Source organism: Urocitellus parryii, chromosome 8 (genome assembly GCF_045843805.1).
Source record: "Urocitellus parryii isolate mUroPar1 chromosome 8, mUroPar1.hap1, whole genome shotgun sequence".
In the NCBI taxonomy this organism is placed as follows: domain Eukaryota; kingdom Metazoa; phylum Chordata; class Mammalia; order Rodentia; family Sciuridae; genus Urocitellus; species Urocitellus parryii.
Genome location: NC_135538.1, coordinates 127,897,061 through 127,921,251, shown reverse-complemented (window position 1 = coordinate 127,921,251; position 24,191 = coordinate 127,897,061). Strand labels below are relative to the sequence as shown.

General features: G+C 35.8%; 1 pseudogene; it reads left to right on the top strand.

The window, feature by feature from the left end:
• The first annotated feature begins 17,998 nt into the window (after window positions 1-17,998).
• LOC144256496 (transcription initiation factor TFIID subunit 2-like) lies at window positions 17,999-21,819 on the top strand (annotated as a pseudogene).
• Window positions 21,820-24,191: the final 2,372 nt, after the last annotated feature.

The window sequence follows — 24,191 nt, the reverse complement described above, 5'->3', positions numbered from 1 at the left end:
CAAACTGACATCTATAAAACATTTCATTTAACAACAATTGGATTTATTTTCTTTTTTGGTTGATCATAGAATCTTATCTAAAATAGAAAATATTTTAGGTCCAAAGCAAGTCTTAACAAATACAAAAAACATCAATAGAATTTGTTGCACCTTTTCAGATCATAATGGAATGAGATTCTAATCAACAGCTAGAAAAATTATAGAAACCATGAAAATTGAATAAAAAATTCCTGTAATCAAACTAAACTAAATAAAATGAGAAAAGTGAGACAACACACCAAAATCTATGGGACAATACAAAGGCATTTATAAGAGAATAGTTTGTGGGAAGATTCTCCTGAGCTATTTAGCATCTTCACTCAAGACTTGAGCCAAGGAGATTTTGATCTGGCATTGCATAATATTTGTGGCCCCTCCCACTTAATGGATTACACATGCATGTGACTTCAGTCTTTACTCAGCTAGAAAGACTGCTCTCATAACTCGAGAATTGGGTGTGACCCATTGGGCATGGACAGCACACCTCCTGCCTTATTTGGCAAAGAACATTCTATGGTTAACCTTTGAAGATTCCCCATATATAATAAAATAAATGCAGGGCCCCACTCTCTCTCTTCCCAGTGTGAAGCTGGACCCCTAAGTTAATAGAGCCATCCCACCTCCAGTTTCCAAAGTTACTTCCTGTGTAGTATGGTTTTTTTACTGCTTCCTTTTCTTAGCTTAATTTTGCAGCCAGCCCACTTCACACAGAGGAGACCCAAATTCTATCACCTGTGCAGGATGTGGGTGAGAAGAGTTTATAGTATTGATATCTACATATGAAGAAAAAACAGAAAGATACCAAATAAAGAATCTAATGTTACATTTTAAGGCCCTGGAAAAATAAAACCAACACAACAAAACCAATATAAGGCAGGAAATAATTAAGATCAGAGCCAAAGCCAACAAAATAGAGAATAAAAACAACACAAAGGATAAATGTAACAAAGAGATTGTTCTTTGAAAAGTTAAACAAGATTGATAAACCCTTAGGCAAACTAACCAAAGAAAAAAGACTGAAATCAAAATTAGAGATGAAGAAGGAAACATCTCTAGCAACATTTCTGAAATCCAGAGGATAATGAGACTATGTTTACATTTGGATAAATTTTAAAAATCTGTAAAATATTGGCAAATTTCCAGAAACTAATGACCTACCCAAATTGAACAAAAGGATATAATAAACTTAAACATACCAATAACAAGCAATGAAATGGAAGCAGTAATAAAAAGTTGTTCAAAAAAGAAAAGCTTAGGCCCACCTGGATTCTCAGCTGAGTTCTACCAGATCATTAAATAAGAACGAATGTCAATCATCCTCAAATTAGTATCATGCTGATACAAAAACCAGATAAGGACAGACACATCAAGAAAAGAAAACTACAGACCAATTTCCCTGATGAACACAGATGTAAAAATATTTTTAAAATATTAACAACTTTATTCATAAACACATCTAGAATATTGTACACCAGTACCAATTTGGTTTCATTCCAGATATGCAAAATTGGTTCAATATACACAAATCTGTAAACATAATTCATCACTAGGGTAGAATTAAGAATAAAAATTACATGATCATTTCAATAGAAGCAGAAAAAAAGTACTTGATAAAATTCAGCACCAATTCCTGTGAAAACCAATGGGGAAAAACTAGTAATAGAAGAAACCTCAGCATCATAATGGCTAGATTGACAAATCAAAGTCAACATAATACTGACTGGGGTAAAACAGAAAGCATTTCCTCTAAAATCAGGAATAAAACAAAGATATCTGCTCTCATCACTCCTATTCAGTATAGTACTTGTCATTTTAGCCAAAGAATTTATGAAAGAGAAGGAAATTAAATGGATACAAATAGGAAAAAAAGAAGTCAAATTATTTGTTTCCACACGACTTGGTTCCTATACTTAAAAGACTCAAACAACTCCATCAGAAAACTTGTGGAGCTGATACATTCAGTAAAAATAGCAGACACAAATGTATGGGACCCCAAATATACAAAATTACAACAGATCCACACAAAGTCACATTATAATGAAAATGCCTAACATACAGAAAAAAGATAGAATTTTAAAGCTTGACAGAGAAAAATATCAGATTATGTATAGGGGGAATTAATTTGGATCTCAGTTTATTTTTCAACTCAGACTCTGTTATGTATTATTCTCCTAGAGTAATACATAACAAGCTAAAAAAGAAAGTGGATACCATGGGTTGGGGTTGTGGCTCAGTGGTAGAATGCTCACCTAGCACATGCAAGGCTCTGGGTTCAATCCTCAGCACCACATAAAAATAAATAAATAAAATAAAGGTATTGTGTCCAACTACAATGTATGTGTGTGTATGTGTGTGTTTTAAAAAGAAAATAGATGTCAACCAGGAATTCTATATTTAACAAAATTAAGCTTCAAATATAAAGATGAAGTAAAAATATTCCAATATAAACAAATGTTAAAAGAATTCACAACTAGGAAAGCCAGCTCTACAGAACATTCTCAAAATATCCCATGAAGATAAAATGAAAATAAAAGAAGTGAAAACCAGCAAAGGTAGAACTACACTAAAGGAATAGTCAAAGAGAAATTACATTTATTAAAAACTAGAAATTAACCAAAATAACCAGGAACATAAATCATATCTTTATAATAAACTTAAAAGTCAATGGCCTAAAGTCATCAAACAAAAGGCATACACACGGGGACTGGATTTAAAAACAAGACCCAACAATATTCTATCTTCAGGAAACTTACCTCATAGGCAACAACATCCACAGACTGAAAGTGAAAGGATGGGGGAAACATATCACTCACATGAATCATATAAACAGGGAGGGGTTTCTATGCTCATATCAGATATAATGGAATTCAGGCCAAAGTTAATCATAAGGGACAAAGAAGGGCATTTTATACTGATTAAGGGAATTATACATCAGCAAAACATAACAATCATAACTATTTATGCCCCTAACAATGAAGCATCAAATAATACATCAAATAAATTCTCCTCAACTTAAAAAATCAAATAGACTGCAACATAATAATATTGGGTAAATTTAACACATGTCTCTCACTACTGGATAGATCCTCTAAACAAAAACTAAACAAAGAAACTATATAACTAAATAATACAATCGATTTAGACATAAAATATATACTATTTCATCCACCAATGAGTGATACACTTTTTTCTCAGCATCACATAGACCCTATGTAAAATAGACCATATCTTATGCACAAAAAAACTCTTAGCAAATACAAAAAAAATACAGATTCTACCCTGTATCTATCAGATTATAATGGAATGAAATTAGAAATCAATGAAAAATGTAAAAATAGAAACTACTCTAACACCTGGAGACTAAATACTACACTATTGAATGATGAATGGATAGCAGGATAAGTCAGGAATAAAATTTAAAAATACTTAGATCAGCGGGATCACAGGAGGTTTTTAAAGAGATGATTTAGAGAAAATGTGATTAGGGAGGAGAGATCAAGAAGGAGAAGATCAGGAAAGAGAAGTTTAGGAAAAAAATATCAGAGCAGATGAGGGGAAAAAAATATCAGGAAGGAAAAGGTTACAAACAAGAAAATCAGAAGAGAATATCATGGAGGAGAAGATCAGGGAGAAGAAGTTTGGAAAAAAGAAAACAATATGTAAGTTTCAAAACCACAAGGAATATAATCAAAGCATCAAGTGAAGTCCTGTTACAATTCCTCACTGTCAATTTTTACCTTCCATTTCTATGGAAAGTGTATCCAAACTACTTCCTGCTGAAAGGTGCTGAAGTTGGGGGATGTAACCCCAAGTTCTTGTTCTCTATCAGGTTGAGTGTGAACAGTTTAAGAGCATTCAGCATTGGAGCAGTTCAGAGGTCCACAGTGGCAGATGGCAGCTGACTGAACAAAAGCACATATAGGGCAGGGATCATGCTAAGACAACAATAAAGGCAGCAAAGCATTACTTTTTTTGTAAGTGATTAGAACAAAAACAATTAGTATTTCAGCCAGTCTCTGAAAGCCATTCGGACAGTAACTCATAATCTTATCAGTGAAAACCAGATCAAGTTCATCAATGTAAGAGGTTAGGAAGATTTGTTTGTCTATGAAATCAGACTCAAATTAACTCTGGACAAATTTGCAACTCTTGTGGTCAGTATTATTAGGCACTCTCACACAAGAACCCTTCTGTTATTGCCTCCAGCTTTACTTACTTTTGGTAGGGCTGACATAACTGTACATCTTAAGTTACATTTTTTGAAACTGTTTTTTCTTTGAAATGTTCACATAGGACTGTGCTTTTTTTTTAGGTTATACTCTCCTGTCAGGTGTTTAAGACCAAGTGTGTCAAAACTGACCTTTTTACTATCTACTCTTATGAGTCAGGTGAGATTCCTCAGGGATCATTCTTGGAGACATGTATGAAGCCCCCTGGCTCCTTTAGCTTTTCTCTAACAGTGATGCCACTTACCAGAATGGTTGGGATGTGGCTGATCATATGTGGCTTTCTCTTGGAAGCATCAGGGAAATTTTCATCTCCAATGACCCTTCTCTTTGCAAAATGAGCACTGGTTGGCTTCCTGTTTTCTCAATTTCCTTGATCAGAAGATCGAGTAACTCACCAGAGTTGCAGGTCCCAGAGAGGAGTCCCACCATTCTCTGTGTTCTGGATGATCGTAGAGGGCAAGTGCCAAATGTTAGCTACTGTTTCCTTGTCATTTTTACTTCCTTGACTTTGGTCTCCAAGATTTTTGTTTAAACACACAGCAAAGTCATTTTGCCTCTCTTAAAGAGAGAGTAACCAGTTATAACTTAAATATCTATAATTTTGCAGATACCCCTTTCATGTAATTGGGGTCAGTATTAGTACTGGAAGTCAGCATTATTTACTTATCTGTCCTGTAAGAGATGGCTTATTATCTCTGAAAAGAAAGTGACCACAACACTCGGGGTGACCAAAAGATCTTTTTGCAGCAGTGCAACAGAGGAGAAAAGAGAGAAAGAGAGAGAGAGAGAGAGAGAGAGAGAGAGAGAGAGGAGAGCATGCGCGCAAGGGAGACAGAGAGATCAAGAGAGAGAGACAGAGCAAGAGAACAAGAGAGCAAGAGAGCAAGAGAGCGAGGGGCCCAGAAGGAGGGAGTTTTTATAGCCCAAATCTAACGGGGGGCCTCTGGGTCTGTAAGCTGCCTTGTTGTCACAAAGGGGGGTTGAGTGTTCAGCCTTGAGTGGGGGTTGAATGTTCAGCTTTGACGCAAACAGGTGATAAAGGACCAGACAGAAGGAGGTTTGAGTGCGTGGGCCATCCCGCAGCTAACATTTGTTTAGCCTGCGCTGCAGATAACATAGTTCAGCCTGTTCTGCACCTAACAATCTCAAATGAACCCATTTGGGTTTTGTTTTTGTTTATTCAAAAGCAGTACCTCTGCAGAACACTAACAGGCAACAGTTATAAAATTTACAAGGAAAATACAAACTAAAATTAACTGAGCAAAAACATATTCAATTTGTGTAATAACTATGAAACAAGAAATATAACTTTAATAATCTTGAACTTTTACTTAGTTATATATTATATTCCTGTTTGAGGTCACAGTAACCTTTATAACAAAAATCAATCTTTTGAACACAACTTTAAGTGAGCCTAAGTCTAGCCTATTTTGGAGCCATTTTAACATGGTGCAAAGTGGAAGGCAGAGTCTTATCACGGGTAAGGTGGGGTTCTTCACAATTAACACAATACAACATTACACCTGAAACTTGTTTAACTTTCTATTTGTGAAAAAAGTGGCAGAATTATTTCATGTTTTACAGTGTCACCTTTAAATAGATCAGGATCTCCTTGTTATCTTCCAATAATGCATTTAAATTTCAATTCCAGTGTAAAGAGTAACCAAAAAAAATGTATATACAACTTACCGGTTACTTTATCCATGTTACTTTATTCAGCTATAAAACATCAAATGACATGAATAAATACCAACCAAATTTTTTATTTCCATACAACCTGAGACTTTTGCTACACCTATTTTAGTTTGGAGAACGCCAACTTGGCAAGGTGCTCTCCAAAGCTTTATATTTAACTGTTTAACTTTTACAGTACAATTTATAATCCAGAGTGTACAGTAACAATAACCACAGGTCTGCATGAGTTAACAAAAATTAGGGGATTGCTTTTAATCTCTTATACATTTAGGAAACAATGTTAATAATTGAAATTGACTTAGTCAAAGCAAACAGATATAAGACAGCTGTTCAAATGAGAGTGTGACCCTTCTATATCAGATACAATGCATAAAAGAGAGAATGAATTGGTTATCTTGCCTTTAAACTTATATAAACTTTCATTTTATAAACTTTTACATAACACTTAGACAAGGCTTAGAGAGTTCTCAGATGCATACATATACCTAGTCACATATATTTAGGGTGTCCACTATATCATTATAACCTAAGTAACAGTTGCTTGTTTAACCAGTTACAAAGTAATCATGTGACTTTACAACAGGTACAAACCCTAATTTCTTAGTTCCCCAAGTAATAAAACCTAACAAGTACAAGAAAATTATCTCAATAGATAGAGCAGATCAATATTTCAGACTTTGCTTCACATAAGTACCTTAAAATTCAAGTAACTTTAACTGATTGTCCTAATTATAGCCAATTTAATCACAAACAGAAACTTTTTTGAGATTTACCCTCTTCAAACCTTCTGCAACTTACTTAGACATTCACAACTTTACATTCTTAGTTTAGTCCTTTTTAGTCTTGGAATTTACCCCAAGAATATTACTTTGCCAGATAAAATACTTTCTCATCCAGAAACACTTCTTTTATCTTCTATTTTTTTATCCTATAACTTTCTTATATCTTTTCTAGTTTCAGAGCCTTTCTTAAATTCATATTCTTAAACATGTTGTCTGTGCATTTAATTTACACAAAAGATTTTATTCCAGGAGAGGTTTGGACAACCCAGCATGTACCAAAAACTATGCCTTAATCATTTTTCTCCCAGGTTGTATTCAAAAGGCTGGATATTTTTTATCCTGACCTGTCTCCATTATCATTATCACAATGCCATCAACTTTAAGTGAGTTACCCACTGTCAATTGTACCCAGAGGATCTTTGGGGGGCTATTTCTTATACTAGGCATATGATATGCAATGGAGGAGGTCCATCCCACTATTTTATTTAGGTTTCTTTGAGATCCCTTTGAAAAGGCTGCCTACAAAACACTGACTTAGTTTCTGCCTTTTTTCTTTTCTGAATGCAGTTATTTATTCTGCCAGCCTCCCCATGCAGTTAGTTTGATGGGATACTATTATACCAAGAATTGCTTTGCCCCAGTGATGAATTATCCCCTGGCAAATGGGGTCTCCTATAAGATCTTAAAAGGGGAAACTATTCCTGTCCCCAGATTATAAACTGACAGTCTGGAACCTACTACCACATTCTTTGTGGACAGCAGCCTCACCCCACTCCCACAGGGCAAAAGGGCTGAAAGGTAGGGCAGAGGCCAAGTTCTCTTTGACCATTTTTCTACAGCACAGTAAGATTTTCTGGGATTTTTTCCCCTCATTTTAGGGCTGGTGTCCTTGACCCACAGTGAAATGATCTGCATCTGCCTGAGGCTAGGCTGAGAAACAGTGCTGGGATTGTCAGCACTGGGTTTAAAGGATTTAAACCTTTTAAAAATTTTTCTTCTGGTGTCCTGCTGTCCTTGCACACCAGAGGCAGTGACTTTTGGCACCTTCAAATTAGTTTCTGATAGTTCAGACCCCTTATAATGCAACTGCCTAAATTCCTGTATATACAGAATCTCTTTCAGATACTTTAACCCTAACAGATCAACTTCAATGTCAAAATTATATAATAATCCAGAAAAAAACTTTTAAAGGCCATATTGTATTACAGTAAACCCTCTTTCTCCTAGACTGTCTTATTTCTATTGGTGGCTCATGTAGCCAAGACCTCTGCTCAAGAGACTACCAGTAAGATCAATGCAGCATGGCCTATGGCTTAAAGGACCAGTAACAGACAAAAACAATCAAGAATCACCAAAACCAGAGCTGACAGATAGGAACCTTTAAAACAAATAGAACTACATGTGTAAATTTCTTCTGACAGACCAACTCCAACTGCAAGATTGTAAAATAATCTAGAATCTATTTAAAAGCCCGATTATTACAGTAAAATATTATCTTAGACTTATAGGTGGCCTTTCTTCAACTCATTTTACCTCTCAAATTGCAAGATTCCACAAAAGAGAAACACAAAGAGAAACATCCAGAGATGAGTGCCCAAACCAAGGATGGGAACCTTCAAATTGATCAGCCAAGATCTTTCCCAAGAGACTACCCATAGAATCAGTGCAGTCCTGGCCATGTCTTAAAAGGGGCAGTAACAGACACAAACAAAACAGATGACCAGAGGGAATTCCCAAATCATGGCCAACAGATGGGAACTTTTAAAACAGACAGACCAGATAGGGAAAGATCCTAAGTTCCCAATTCCCAATTAACCATGACTTCTACACCAGCAGTGCCACAGATGTCCCCACAAAGAGGGACCAGGTAGTCCCACAAATGGGAACAAGATGTGTAGAATCAAGGGCCTTGTTGTGCACACTGGGGAGCTTACCAAATGGTCAAAGTTGTCATGACTTTCCTGATTTCAGTTTCCTTTTTCTCAAACTAGAGCAACTGATAGAGAAATTTGTTCAGTTTAGGAAGAGAAGACAGGAGTTCCCTGAAGCAAAAAGAGCTTCAACAATGGCTGAGATGATCCCTCAGTTCCTCAGTTAATCCCTCAAAGAATCCTCTGGTCCCAATTTCTCCATAAGTCAACTCTCAACAAGCTCACCAGCCACCTTGTATCCTTAGCAATGAAGTGGGGGTTGCTTGAAATGTCAGACCTGCCCAAGAATGCTGGAGTGGGGGCTGCTCTCAGGCCTCATCTGGATCATCAAACTTCTTGCCAAAACTCAGTACTTTTCCCAGATGCCAATACAATAATAAGGACACGGTTTTAGGAAAAAGGAAAACGAGGCCCAGATCCACCCATACTGGCCCAAGAGGGACCCAGACTCTCACTAGGCCTGGTTTACCTCTCCACCTGTGGGACAGACACCCGCCAAAGCCTAGCCTCTGGCACAGGACCACCCCTTTTGACCAGCAGACTACGTCAGGACGTCAGGCCCAGTGGTCCAGATCCACCCACACCAGCCTGTGCAGGTCCCAGGCACACAGCAGGCCCAGTCCACCCCTCTCCTGGCAGGACATACACCCACCAGAGCCTAGCCTCTGGCACAGAACTGCCCCTTCCTACCATCAGACTTCCAAGGGAGGTCAAGACTAACTGCCCAGCTCCACCCACTCCAACTGCACAAGACACAGGTCCAGGATGAAGCAGCATTCATTGAGCAACACCGCAGGGTCTGGAAGACCAACATCAAGGTGAGGTACAGACAATCTACACAGGTACTACAAGAATATAGGGAAGAAACTATAATATCTCATATCCACACTGCAAGAAAGGAAGACACATAGACAACATAAAAAAACAAGGAGGAAAGTGCCCCAAACAAACCAGGATGCTATAATAACAGAACCATAGACAGTGAAGTTGATGAAAGGTCAGAGAAGGAGTTTAGAAGGTTCATAGTTTAAATGATCTGTGAATTAAAGAATGACCTAAATGAGCAAATACAGGCAAAAATTAATCACTCCAACAATGAGTTAAGAGAGTAAATACAAGTAGCAAAAGATTACTTCGAAAGAGATAGAGATTCTGAAAAACAAAAAAGTTAGAAATCCTTGAAATGAAGGATACAATAAATCAAATAAAAACACAATAGAAAGCATAACCAATAGACTAGATCACTTGGAAGAAAGATTGTCAGATAATGAACACAAATTATACAATTTGGAAAATAAAGCTGATCACACAGTGAAGATAGTTAGAAACCAGGAACATAACATCCAAGAATTATGGGATGTCATCCAAAGACCAAATCTAGGAGTTATTGGGATAGAGGAAGGCACAGAGTTTCAGACCAAAAGAATGCAAAATCTCTTCAATGAGATAATATCAGAAAATTTCCCAAGCATGAAGAATGAATTGGAATACAAAATACAAGAGGCTTATAGGATAACAAATGTACAAAATTACAACAGATCTACACCAAGTCACATTATAATGAAAATACCTAGCATACAGAATAAGGGTAGAATCTTAAAAGTTGCAAGAAAGAGGAATCAGATCACATATAGAGGTTAAAAAGTTGTTAAAGGTGAATGAGAACACAGATAATTCATATCTCAGCAGATTTTTCAACCCAGATCCTCAAAGCCAGGAGATCATGGAACAACATATACCAATCATGAAAGAAAATGTATGCCAACCAAGAATATTATATCCAGCAAAACTAAGCTTTAGATTTGAGGATGAAATAAAAACCTTCCATGATAAACAAAAGTTATAAGAATTTACAACTAAAAATCCTTCACTACAGAACATACTCTGCAAAATATTCCAAGAAGAGGAAATAAAAAACAATGATGAAAATCAGCTGAGGGAGGGATTACACTAAAGAAAAATCTAATCAAAGGAAAAAAAACTCATGTTTAATACCCAAAATGGCTGGGAATACAAACAGACTTTCTTCTCAGCAGCACATATATCCTTCTCTAAAATAGACCATATACTATGCCACAAAGCAACTCTTAGCAAATATAACTCCGAATGTTAATGGCCTAAACTCACCAATCAAAAAATATAGACTAGCAGATTGGATTTTTAAAAAATACCAACAATATGCTGTCTCCAAGAGACTCGTTTCATAGAAAAAGACATGCACAGATGGAAGTTGAAGGGTTGGGAAAAATCAGACCACTCAAATGGACTGTGGAAGCAAACAGGGGTTTCCATTCTCATATCAAATAAAGAAGACTTCAAACTAAAGTCAATCAAAAAGGAAAAAGAAGTGCACTACATACTGCTCAAGAGAACTATATATCAACAAGACTTAACAATTATAAATATATATGCCCCCTAAAATGAAGCATTTATGTTCACCAAAAATACTCTTCTCAAGTTCAAGAATCAAATATACCTCAACACAATAATTTTGGGTGACTTTAACATACCTCTTTAATCACTAAAAAGATCTTTCAAACAAAAGCTGAACAAAGAAACTATAGAACTCAATAATACAATCAATAACTTAGACTTAACTGACATATATAGAATATTTCATCCTTCAATGAGAGAATATACTTTAGTTTCAGCAGCATATGGATCCTTCTCTAAATAGACCATATACTATGCCACAAAGCAACTCTTAGCAAAGACAAAAAAGAAGAGAAACTAACCTGCATTCTATCAGATTATAATGGAATGAAATTAGAAATCAATAATAAAATAAGAAATAAAATCCACTCCAACACCTGGAGACTAAATAATATGCTACTGAATGAACAATGGGTTACAGAAGACATCAAGGAGGAGGTTAAAAAGTTGTTAGAGGTGAATGAGAACACAGATACAACATATCAGAGGAAAGTTCATTGCATGAAGTTCATTCCTTAAAAAAAAAAGTCAACAAATAAATGAATTAACATTACATCTCAAAGTCCTAGAAAAAAGAAGAACAAATCAACACCAAAAAACAGCAAAAGACAGGAAATAATTCAAATCAGAGCTGAAATCAATGAAATTGAAACAAAATAAACAATTGAAAAAATTGACAGAACAAAAAGTTGGTTGTTTGAAAAAATAAATAAAATTGACAGACCCTTATCCATGCTAATAAAGAGAAGGAGAGAGAAAACTCAAATCACTAACATACATAATGAAAAAGGAAATATCACAACAGACATGACAGAAATACAAAAGATAATTAGAAATTATTTTGAAAACTTGTACTCCAACAAAATAGAAAATATTGAAGGCTTTGACAAATTTCTAGAGTCATATAATTTTCCCCAATTGAATCAGGATGATATACACAATTTAAACAAATTAATTTCAAGTGACAAAATAGAAGATGCCATCAAAAGTCTACCAACCAAGAAAAGCCCAGGACCGGATGAATACACAGCTGAGTTCTACAAGACCTTTAAAGAAGAACTAGTGCCAATACTCTTCAATTTATTTCAGGAAATAGAAAAAGAGGCAGCACTTCCAAACTCATTCTATGAGGCCAAGATCACTCTGATTCCAAAATCAGGCAAAGACACATCAAAGAAAAAAACTTCAGACCAATATCTCTAATGAACATAGATGCAAAAATTCTCAATAAAATTCTGGCAAATTGAATACAAAAACATATCGAAAAGATCATGCACCATGATCAAGTGGGATTCATTCCAGGGACAAGGTTGGTTCAACATACAAAAATTAATAAATGTAATTCGTCACATCAATAAACTTAAAGATAAGAATCGTATGATCATCTCAATAGATGCAGAAAAAGCATTTGACAAAATACAGCACCTATTTATATTCAAAACACTAAAAAAAAAACTAGGGATGACAGGAACATATCTCAACATCATAACAGCTATCTATGCTAAGCCCCAAGCCAACATCATTCTAAATGTAGAAAATTTGAAGGCATTTCCTCTAAAGACTGGAACAAGACAGGGATGCCCTCTTTCACCACTTCTACTTAGCAATTAGAAAGACAAAAGAAAGTAAAGGGATACACATAGGGAAAGAAGAACTCAAATTGACACTATTTGCTGATGATATGATTCTATACCTAGAAGACCCTAAAATTTCCACCAGAAAACTTCTAGAACTAGTAAATGAATTTATCAAAGTAGCAGGATATAAAATCAACACCCATAAATCAAAGGCATTTCTGTATATCAGTGACAAATCCTCAGAAAGGGAAATGAGGAAAACTACCCCATTTAAAATAGCCTCAAAAAATAAAATAAAATACTTTGGAATAAACTTAACAAAAGAGGTGAAAGATCTTTATAATGAAAATTACAGAACTCCAAAGAAAGAAGTCAAAGAAGACTTTAGAAGATGGAAAGATCTACCTTGCTCTTGGATAGGCAGAATTAATATTATAAAAATTACCATAGTTCCAAAAACAGGTTTAATAAAAAATTCCAATGACATTCCTCATAGAAATAAAAAAGCAATCATGAAATTCATCTGAAAAAATAAGAGACCCAGAATAGCAAAAGCAATCCTTAGCAGGAAGAGTGAAGCAGGTGGCATCACTCTACCAGACCTTAAACTATACTATGGAGCAATAGTAACAAAAACAGCACTGTATTGGCACCAAAACAGACTGGTAGACCAATGGTGCATAATAGAGGACACAGAGACCAACCCACAAAATTACAATTATCTTATACAAAGGTGCCAAAAACATGCACTGGAGAAAAGATAGCCTCTTCAACAAATGGTGCTGGGAAAATTGGAAATCCATATGCAACAAAATGAAATTAAACCCCTATCTCTCACCATGCACAAAACTCATCTTAAAATGGATCAAAAACTAAGTAATAAAACCAGAGACCCTGCATCTAATAGAAGAAAAAGTAGGTCCTAATCTCCATCATGTGGGATTAGGGCTCAACTTCCTTAATAACACTCCTGTGGCACAAGAATTAAAATCAAGAATCAATAAATGGGGTGGAATCAAACTGAAAAGTTTCTTTTTAGCAAAAGAAACAATCTGTGAAGTGAATAAAGAGCCTACATCTTGGAAGTAAATCTTTACCCCTCACATATCAGATAGAGCACTAATCTCTAGGGTATATAAAGAACTCAAAAAGCTAAGCACAAAAAAATACAATCAATAAATGGGCCAAGCACCTGAACAGACACTTCTCAGAAGATGATATACAATCAATCAACAAATACATGAAAAAATGTTCATCATCACTAGCAATTACAGAAATGCAAATCAAAACTACTCTAAGATTTCATCTCACTCCAGTCAGAATGGCAGATATTATGAAGACAAACAACAATAAGTGTTGGCAAGGATGTGGGGGAAAAGGTACACTCATACACTGCTGATGTGACTGCAAATTGGTACAGCCATATGGATAGTAGTATGGAGATTTCTTGGAAAATTGGGGATGGAACCACCATTTGACCCAGCTATCCCTCTTCTCGGACTATACCCAAAGGACTTAAAAACAGCATAATAAAGGGACACAGCCATATCAATGTTTATAGCAGCACAATCCACAATAGCTAAACTGGGGAACCAATCTAGATGTCCTTCAATAGATGAATGAATAAAAATAATGTGGCATATACACACAATGGAATATTACTCAGCAATAAAAGAGAATAAAATCATGGCATTTGCAGGTAAATGGATGGAGTTAGAGAAGATGATGCTAAGTGAAGTTAGTCAATACCAAAAAACAAAGTGACCAGTCAGTGTCACTCCAGGTGAACTGGGCTGGCAGAAAATAATCACACAAAAACAGAGACAATACCTTTTTCTTTGGGTTCTGTGATGACTCCTCTGGCCCAGCTTCCACAAAGCAGGCAAGGCAGGCAAGAAAGAGAGAGGAGCATGCCTTGAACCCTGATTTTATTGGGGGAGGCTGTTCAAAAGAACATTTCATCCATATAAGGCAGAGGGATAATGTTACAAGGGGCAGCCCACTCCCATTGGGTAAAGCCCACTCTCAAAGCTGTGCTCCTCTGCTGAGCAGAGATGGGGTGCTTTCTGGTGAGGAAAGCCAGTCTCTACATTTCCATCACTCAAAGCTAGTGGGCACTCAGCTATTATGTGGCAGCTCCTGACAGAAGGATAGTACTTTTTCTGCTTCTCTCTTTTGTTCCACAATTCATTGATAAGCAGACATTTTCTCTGGGAATTTTCTCCAAACACTAACGGAAATGAATAGGACAAAGTTTAACCTGATTTTCTTTTTATGAGGGATTCTTAGCTCAGTGGAAATGATAATTCCCAGATCTTTTTGTGTAAAAATTTATTTTTCTTCTTTCTTTCTTTATTTTCATCCATTTTTCTGCAAGTGACATAATTTCATTTTCTTAATAGTTGAATAAAACTCTTGTGTTTATATACCATATTTTCTTTACACAGTTATCTGTTGATGGACACCTAGTCTGGTTCCACACTTTGGTATTGTGAAATATTCTGCTATATTTGTGCATTATTATGCACATATTGCTATAACTTTCATTCTCTAGGATAAATACCAAGGAGTGACATAACTAGATCATACGGTGGTTCCAATCCTAAGTCTCTTGAGGTTGTACTTATTTACAATGCCACCAATAAGGTAAAAATATTTTATTTTATTCACATCCTCTCTAGCATTTATTACTGTTTGTATTCTTGATGGCTGCCAGTCCGTTCAGTCACCTGATTCTTGGCAAAACTGCCAAGAACATACATTGGAGAAAAGACAGCTTCTTGAACAAATTATGCTGGAAAAACTGGTTATCCATGTGTAGAAAAAAGAATGAGCCAGGCAAGGTTGTGCATGCCTGTAATCTCATGGCTCAGGAGCCCAGGCAGGAGGATTATGAATTCAAAGCCAGCCTCCACAAAATCAAGGCACTAAACAACTCAGTGAAACCCTGTCTCTAAATAAAATACAAAATAGGGCTGGGGATGTGGCTCAGTGGTCAATGGCCCCTGAATTCAATCCCTGATACCAAAAAGAAGAAGAAGGAGGAGGAGGAGACTAGACTCCTGTCTCACATCCTATACAAAAGGTAACTCAAAATGGATCAAAGAGTTAGGTACAAGAACAAAAAAAGAAAGAAAGAAAGAAAAGAAAAAAAAAACAGAAAAAGAAGGGGAAACATGAAACACTATGACAGATAAGCACAAGTGACAATTCCTGAACAAGAACCAGATCTTAACACAGGGAAATGTTGGAACATCCACCTGGTCACCATCTTTCCTAACATCCCCACTGGCTGCCTGAGCCCACACTAAATATTTATTAAATCACAAATTTCTCTACTAATAGTTTGTTTACCTTTAGAAAGAATCAGAGAGGAGAATAAGAGAGTCAGTATAATTAATTGGTCATAACTTTCCTAGCCTTGTATTTGTATTTGTGACCAGGGTAGCTCCACATAATGTATGACCACAAGAATGGGAACCTAAACGGAATAAGTTATACTCTTGGTATGTATATTCTGTCAAAATACATTCTACTGTCATGCATAACTAAAAGTACAAAAAAGAGAAAGAATCAGAGGGTATTCAGCAAAAGCAAGGATTTGGGCAACTTTCCTGGGATCTAACACCATAGATGGGGAGTATAAGAAACTCAGTGTGTATCCCAGCAGGGGCAAAGTGGCATTAATATGCCACTGCTGTTGAAATTCCCTACAATTCATTTGTTATGCTCCTTGACTTTCTTCTCTGTACCTCCAGGAAAAAGTAATTCTCTAGAAGAGGGTACACTGGACATGATATCCGATTCCTTCAAACAAACATAATTTTGGAGCATTGGCTAATATTCTCTATTGTGAAAGATTCACTCCTGACACCTGATTTAAATGGATGTGGAGGGCTGTCAACATTTTTGTAAAATTGGAGGTTTTTCTAGCCAAGTGTTCTGGCATACACATCTCAGCAACTTGAGTGGCTGAGGTAGGAAGATCACAAGTTCAAGGCCTGCCTCAGCATCTTAGCAAGACCTTGTTTCAAAATAAAAAAGGGCTGGGGATTTGGCTCAGTGGTTAAGCAATCCTGGTACTTAATAACCCTGGTTAATATTTAATATTCCTGGTTATTGAAACCTGGGTTTAATCCCTGTTCCCCCAATCCCTGAAAAAAAATTGGAGGCTTTCTTAAAAGCTTCCCTATTCTTTTTGGTAAATATGTACAACTTAAATTTTTGACATTTAAATAAATGGACAATGTAAAGAATAGGTAGTCATTGGAAATGGAACATAAGCCAACAAATCAGTAAATGATTTCCTATTAATTAGATTTACTCAAAGAAAGATAGATTCCAGAATATTTACCAATTGTAGTTAAAATCTCTAATGAAGAATGAGTTCTCCATATGGATATAAATCTGATATTTTCTATAGTATTTTTAAAAATCTTTCTCTGAAAAAAATCCTACTTTAGACATTTGGCCTGCATAGGTTTATGACTAATCTTAACATTCAAAAGTTAAATCATCATTCCCACATTACCTGCTTTTCCCCAAATTTTCCCATTTTCAATAACTACTACTTTCATTTGCCTCACCACTCAAGATGGAAGCAAGACTTACATTGATGCTTCCCTGTCACCAATTGTTCGGGTTTACCTGAGTCATTGGAAACTACCAATGTCAAAATGGGAAAATTTTCAGCAAGCCAGGACAAGATTTTACCCTACTTGTCCCCACAGTATTTATCAAAATCACCATCAGATTTCCATGATTTTATCTCCAAAATGCATCTTGGACCCATCCATCTGTCTCTGTTCCTATTGACAAACTTCTAGTCCAAGCTACAACCATCATCCTTGGTGACTGCTGGAATCTGCTCACATCTATATCTTACCACCTAGTTTCTCTGGGTTAACCAGAATGGTTTTTTAAAAATATTACACAGAACAATTTTATTATCCAATACATAAGTAAGTATTGGATTTTATACTTCTTTGTATTGATCCTTAATTGTTTTATGCCTGTTCTCTTATATTTCCCTATCCCATATTTTGTGGCAAGATAAGATTTTTAAGTACTGCTTTGACAATTTTGTTTGCTTGTTTGTGTTAGCTTCCAGATCCTGACACTGAAAACATAATTTTATAAATAACATAAAACATTATTTGTTTTATTTATGAAAACATAAATAAAAAGGAACATTTCTTATGAATGTGTGTGTGTATATATATATATATATATATATATATATATATATATATATAATGTGTGTGTGTATTTTTTTTACATAGGTCTGGTGCAGTGGTGCACACCTGTAATCCTATGTCATTGATTCGTACTCTGAAATATATATATGAAAATTAGAATTTACAGTAGATGCTGCTATAGTGGCCATTTCCAATGGAGATTTAGGAGAGACAGTATATACCCATGATATGAGGAAGATATTCTATTATGCTTACAATCCCTACGGCAGCATCAAACATCTCCTTGCCCATTGGAAATACTCATAGATCTCTATATACATAAGGTTACTCCTTTTTGTTTACCCCAATTTCTTCCATTGCTTAAATATACCATGTCATTCCTTTATGAACTCTTTGAATTTTATGAAAAAATTATTACATGTGTATATTCATACTCCTGTTTTAAAACTGTATTCATTGACAAGGCTTATGTTGAAGTGGCTACTTATGCTTCCATGAGTGTTATTAGCACAAATCTTCTATACAGTGCCATGATTATAGATGACACACCTTTGACTAGAAGGTGTTTAGCCAGTCTTTGGCCCAGCAGTTTTTTGGATGTTTCATATCCAGAATGTCTTAATCTGAGGAATGGAGCTGAAGGGAATTTCAGGCTATATTTATGAACATTGGATGAAAAAGAAAACTTTTGTTGTTAATGCATACTACCATTGGGTTAAAGAGGAGCTAGATAAAATAGTGGCATAGGTACTGAAAACTGGGGGAATTTTACTACATCCACTGGTGGAGGAAAAGAGAAGGATAATCCAGCATCCTGCCTACACTTTTTAATAAAGTGTCCACATACACTCTCCAGGGAATACTACTAATAATAGTATGTTTCAGTGTAAAGCCCACCTTGTGATGAGATTGATTGAAAATATAATCAGCATGGAATTTATGCTACAAGTTTTTAATAAATTGATAAGCATGGAAGAAAGAAAGAAAGAAAGAAAGAAAGAAAGAAAGAAAGAAAGAAAGAAAGAAAGAAACTTCATCTCAGAATTTCCAGTCACACATGTGGAGTCAAATGTTCATTTCCACATCAGGGTTTTTGAAAACCATTACAAATGTCTCTGCCAAATATATCTAGCTTTTAATACAACAGTGGGTAGACCAAAGTAGAATGGGAAAATTTTATGGAACTTTTGTATTTAATAAAAAATGAAATGTCTTAGAGTTGGAAATAAAATTATACATCTAGAACTCAGAAAAATATGGTACCACTTAAAGTGATAGTACAAGAATTAGATGGATGTTTCAATCATACATTGCAAATTGAAGAAAACAACTTTAAACATGATATACTCTGCCATTCCAAAAGCAGAAGGAATAATAAGAAAAAATCCCAATGATGAATGAAGAAGAAGTTGACATAGATCTTTCTGCAATGAATGCTGATTCCCCTTTGTTGTGGATAAGGATAGACCCAGATATGTCATATTGAAAAAGGAAGAATTTGAGCAAGATGAGGATGTGTAGAAATATCAACTCCACTATGAGGACAATGTTGTTGCACAGTAGGAATTCATCTTGACTTTGGAAAAATTCTCTACTCCAGCATCTCACTTTTCCTATTCTAGCATCTTATTTTCACTGACACATTAGAATAAGGGCAGTGTTTCTACTGAGTAAGAATGTCAGCTTGCTCCTGCCTTGCAAAGACTGGAAATTGAACAGTGAGCACATGGACAGAACCAAGGACCATAAAGTCACTCTTTACTAGAATGTTTTGTTGTAAAAATTGTCCAGATATTGTAAAAACAACCAACTTCATGATATTTTAATTTTATTTTCTACAAAAGACTGTGCCAGTTGCAATGGCTTTATTAAGATATGTTCATAACCTCTGTTCCAGAGAAGTCTTAACATTTATTTTAGATTTAATCAAGTAGAATGACAACAGGAAAATAATTTTTAATTTAACTACTATTGTGCACAAATAATTGATGCCCTGGCCAACTCTTTTACATCTACAGTCAAAGTGAATAATGAAGTTAGAATGCTGGATAACTTAAATCCTGATATGCAACTGATTCTTGAAGAAATCATCAGGTTTTTGTATACAAAAAAATCTTCTTCCAAGTTATAGACACACCATCACTGCCAGTTGTTTGAGAGCCACACAGGTACTTCAAAAGAATGGACATGTACCAAGTGATCCAGCTCTTTTGAAATCTTATACTGAACACAGTCACTTTGTGGACATCAGGATAGCAGCTTAGGAAGATGTTGATTTTACTAAAGTGGGCAGCAGTTATGAAGAACTGTAGTGGCTTTTTAATATGATTCAGAATGACTTTGAACCCTATGTGAGGCATAAGATTCTAAACATTGTTAAGGCACTATTCCAAAATCTCAACTAAAATTCTGGGTCTTTTTGAAGCAAAGACAAAGGATTTATAATGGCAAGGGCCAAGTGAGCAGAAAGCAGACAATTTTGCAGCCCAAGCTGCTGAATGCAGACAAGGGTCACTTAAAAACAGAAAAAAAAAAAAACGAAAAGTAGGGGGGCCGAGAGAGGCAAGTACAATCATAAAACACACTTCTTACAGTGCCACCACGTTCTCAGAATTGGCACTTCCTGTACCTACTCAGGATGTAAGCTAGCACCAGCTCCACAGTTTAAAGATACTATGGTCAGAGTGCAAGTGGGTAAGGGTGGAGATGTGAGCTTCTATGTGAGTGGGCTCATGCAGAAAGAGTTCTGCACAGGTTGAGAGGTCTGAACAGAGTGGGATCAACCTGATTTAACTTTCAAATCAGCCCATAATAATATGTTGACTAAGAATCCACCATTTACAAAAAAACATGGAGTCTGCCTTATGCAATGAAGCCTTGGTAGATCAACTTTGGAAACTTATGAATTCTGGAACTTCATATGACTGGAGGTTGTAGTGTGGTGCTGTGGACTTGTTTTGCACATTGTGGGCCTCAGTAGACCTTCCTGTTTACCATACCAGAATTTGGGTTGGTTCTTTATATTTATTTATTTATTTATTTATTTATTAGTTATAGGTGGACACAAATCTTTGTTTTATTTTATATGTGGTGCTGAGGATCGAACCCAGTGCCTCATGCATGCTAGGTGAGTGCTCTACCTCTGAGCCACAACCCTAGGCCAAAATGGTAAGATTTTTTTTTTTTTGGTGGTGGTGCTGGGGATTGAACCAGGGCCTTGTACATGGGAGGCAAGCACTCTACCAACTGAGCTATATCCCCAGCCCTTGGGTTGGTTCTTAATTTGAAGGAAAAAAAACTGTCTTGAATCCTACTATAATGCCAGAGGCAATAGCAGGTGACAAAAAGCTGTGAGTTAATCCAAGCAGTCATGCACAGCTAGTTGTATTTCAAAACCCAGAAGATGATCACTTTGCCAAGGGAGCATCTTATAATGTTTCAGCTCATCAGCAGGGAGTGAAGAAAAAGGCTGATACACCACTGAGGTTCCCACTAGAACCTGGTAAAATATTGGAGATGAATGAGGATAACAGTAAGGTCAAACTCAAAATCAGATTTTCAAATTCTCAAGATGAGGAGGAGATTTACATGGTACTGTTCCTGATAGTGAGGCCTTCATTTTCCATTATCTGAATATACTTGAAAGACCATTAACTCCAGGACTCTCCAAATATTGACCAGCTAGCTTTCTATCTACTCTAATGCCCCAGCATTCATCAGGTTGTGATAGCACAGTCACCATAAAACCCCAATGGAGTATGGAACTTACACATAAAGAAACAGGTAATGAACAATCAATCGCATTTGGGATAAGTATGTATCCAGTGGCAAGAGCTCCACTTTCAGCATTTACTAAGGAATCTACATCCTCCAAACACAGTGATGAACATCACCACAAGCATAAGAAAAAGAAGAAGCACAAAAGACAAGCATAAGTACCACAGCAAAGAAAAGGACATGGATCCTTTCACTTACTCAAGCACTGCTAGTGGCAGTTCTGCTCATTTTCCTCTTTCAAACTGAAAAAGAGACAAAGATCCCTTTCCTTCTGTGTCCAGAAGAAGACATACAACTAAAACTCTGTCCTCTGTGGACAATGATAAAAGGTAGGAAAAGATTTCTTCTTACATGAATTTAGAATCCATTTAAGTTCTAGATATTTGATGTATATTGCTTATACAGTTGAGATTTAATTAGGAAGATATGTTTTATAATTGTGGATAAACTATTTCATTGCCTGTTTCCTACTTAAAACATACATACACACAGAGAAAACTTCTTTTTACAAAAGACCTTATAGCCATGAGGCAGTCCCTATTCACATCATGATCTCCATGTGTGTGATAGTAGGAGCAAATGTGATTCCATTTTGTTTTATGACTTCATCCTGTAAAACAACCATGCCAAGTAGAAGAGTCATGACTGGGGCAAGATGATCTTTTCCTTTTGCTATAGAAATCTTTAAGAACACAAAACTACCTAATGGGGTATTGTTTCTGTAACTAGGGAAATGGGGCTCTGTTTCTGTAACTGGGGTGACTGGGCTAACTGTGATTGCTTAGGCTTCCCTCCACTTGACTGCACTGTCCCGCTTCTGTAACCTGGCTTGCTTGCATTGGCTAGACCCCCTGAACATCCCTTTTGCAGTTTTCAAACTTATAAGGAGTGCCCTTGCAATTGTTCAGGGCTGATCAGGGGAACAGCTTTATGTTCTGGTCAGCCGCCACCGGTGTGCTTCAATAAAGGCTTGATTCGATTATACATAAGTGGTCTGGAAGTCAGTGTATGAAACCCTGGGATGAAGATTTAACTATAACAGTGTACTGCCAAAATCAATTTTTGAAGCCTTTGATGGATGTGGTAGGACAGAGTTGAAGTTTAAATAGAAGCAACTGCCAAATGTGTGGTGTGACCACTATTTCCAGAGAAATATTATATAACTTCATTTGAAACTACTGAAAAGACAGAGGTTTTTTCTATAGGAGTATTCCCTCTTGCACTAGTTATTGTGTTAACAGTAAAAACTAAGCACCATAATTTATGAACAAAGAAGTTGTAATTCCTTTTATGCCAAAATATTACAAATTTGGAAGAAGTTCTTTTTAACAAAAACTGGGATAACTATCTTTTAATAGCACATTTGGTTATTATGATGTTGGAATTTAACAGAACTACCAAATCCATGGTTATTCTCAAATCAAGAAGCTTAAATTTGGGCTGAGAATATAGCTCAGTTGATAAAATGCTTGCTTTGCATGCACAAGACCCTGGATTCAATCCCCAGCACCACCAAAAAAAAAAAAAAAGTTTTGTTTTGTCTTCCATTAAGTATGAACAAATAAGTTTAGATATAAAATGTTTTGTAACATGTAGACAATTTACATACCCAATACATATTCTTTCTAAAATTGTATAACACAAAGTTTGACTTAAGAAGCTTAGTTTATATTTTGTTTATTAACTTGAATGAAGTTTCATGTGAGTGTACCAGAAGTATTTGCAAATGTGTAACATTTTGCTTTCCTGGTTTAATAGTCTATGGTTATGTGTTTTTATTTTTTCTTCTGAATTTACCATATGCTTTATTGTTTACTTAAGGAAGCTTTTCATATCTTCAATTTTTATCATTTCCCATGTCATTAAAAAGTTTGACAAGAAAAAAATATTAAAAATATCATATTCTTACCTCTTTATAAAGTTTCAATAAGATCCCACTACAATTTGGGTAGTATTTTAAATCCTATATATGGTATGTAATTCCTGTAAGATTTGGTCAACCTCTCTAGTCCAGTTCAGGTTACGTAGACATTCTGATAATTTTCTAGCTTTCCCTGCTCCTCCTGCTTTACAAACTTCACACACATTTCACTCTGCCTAGAATACCCTTTGCTTCACATTTCTCCACCCAATATCCTACTCTTCTCTCAGGTTCCTAATAACATTTTGTGCATTTTTTATATCCCTTAATAAAATTAGTGATGATGTACTTGTATGCTTTTTTATTTCAAGTCTGTCTTTCCTACCAGACAGTATACACTGTTTATAATGCAGTACCTGACATTTGTCATATAACTGTTGAAAGAATTGATGTGCAGATGGTGTGAATTTATCATCTTCAAAGTGAAAATGTGTTTCCTGGTAGATTTGCTTCACTTTTTCATGTTTTTTTCAACTATTTTAAATGATCTGAGCAAATATAGTAAAAATTTGAGCAGTAAATCCCCCAGACCACTCAGGGATTTAGCTGCATCTGTTTGTGTAGAAAATAAGAGAAAAACTGGAAAGATACAGAGGACAAGGAGATTAT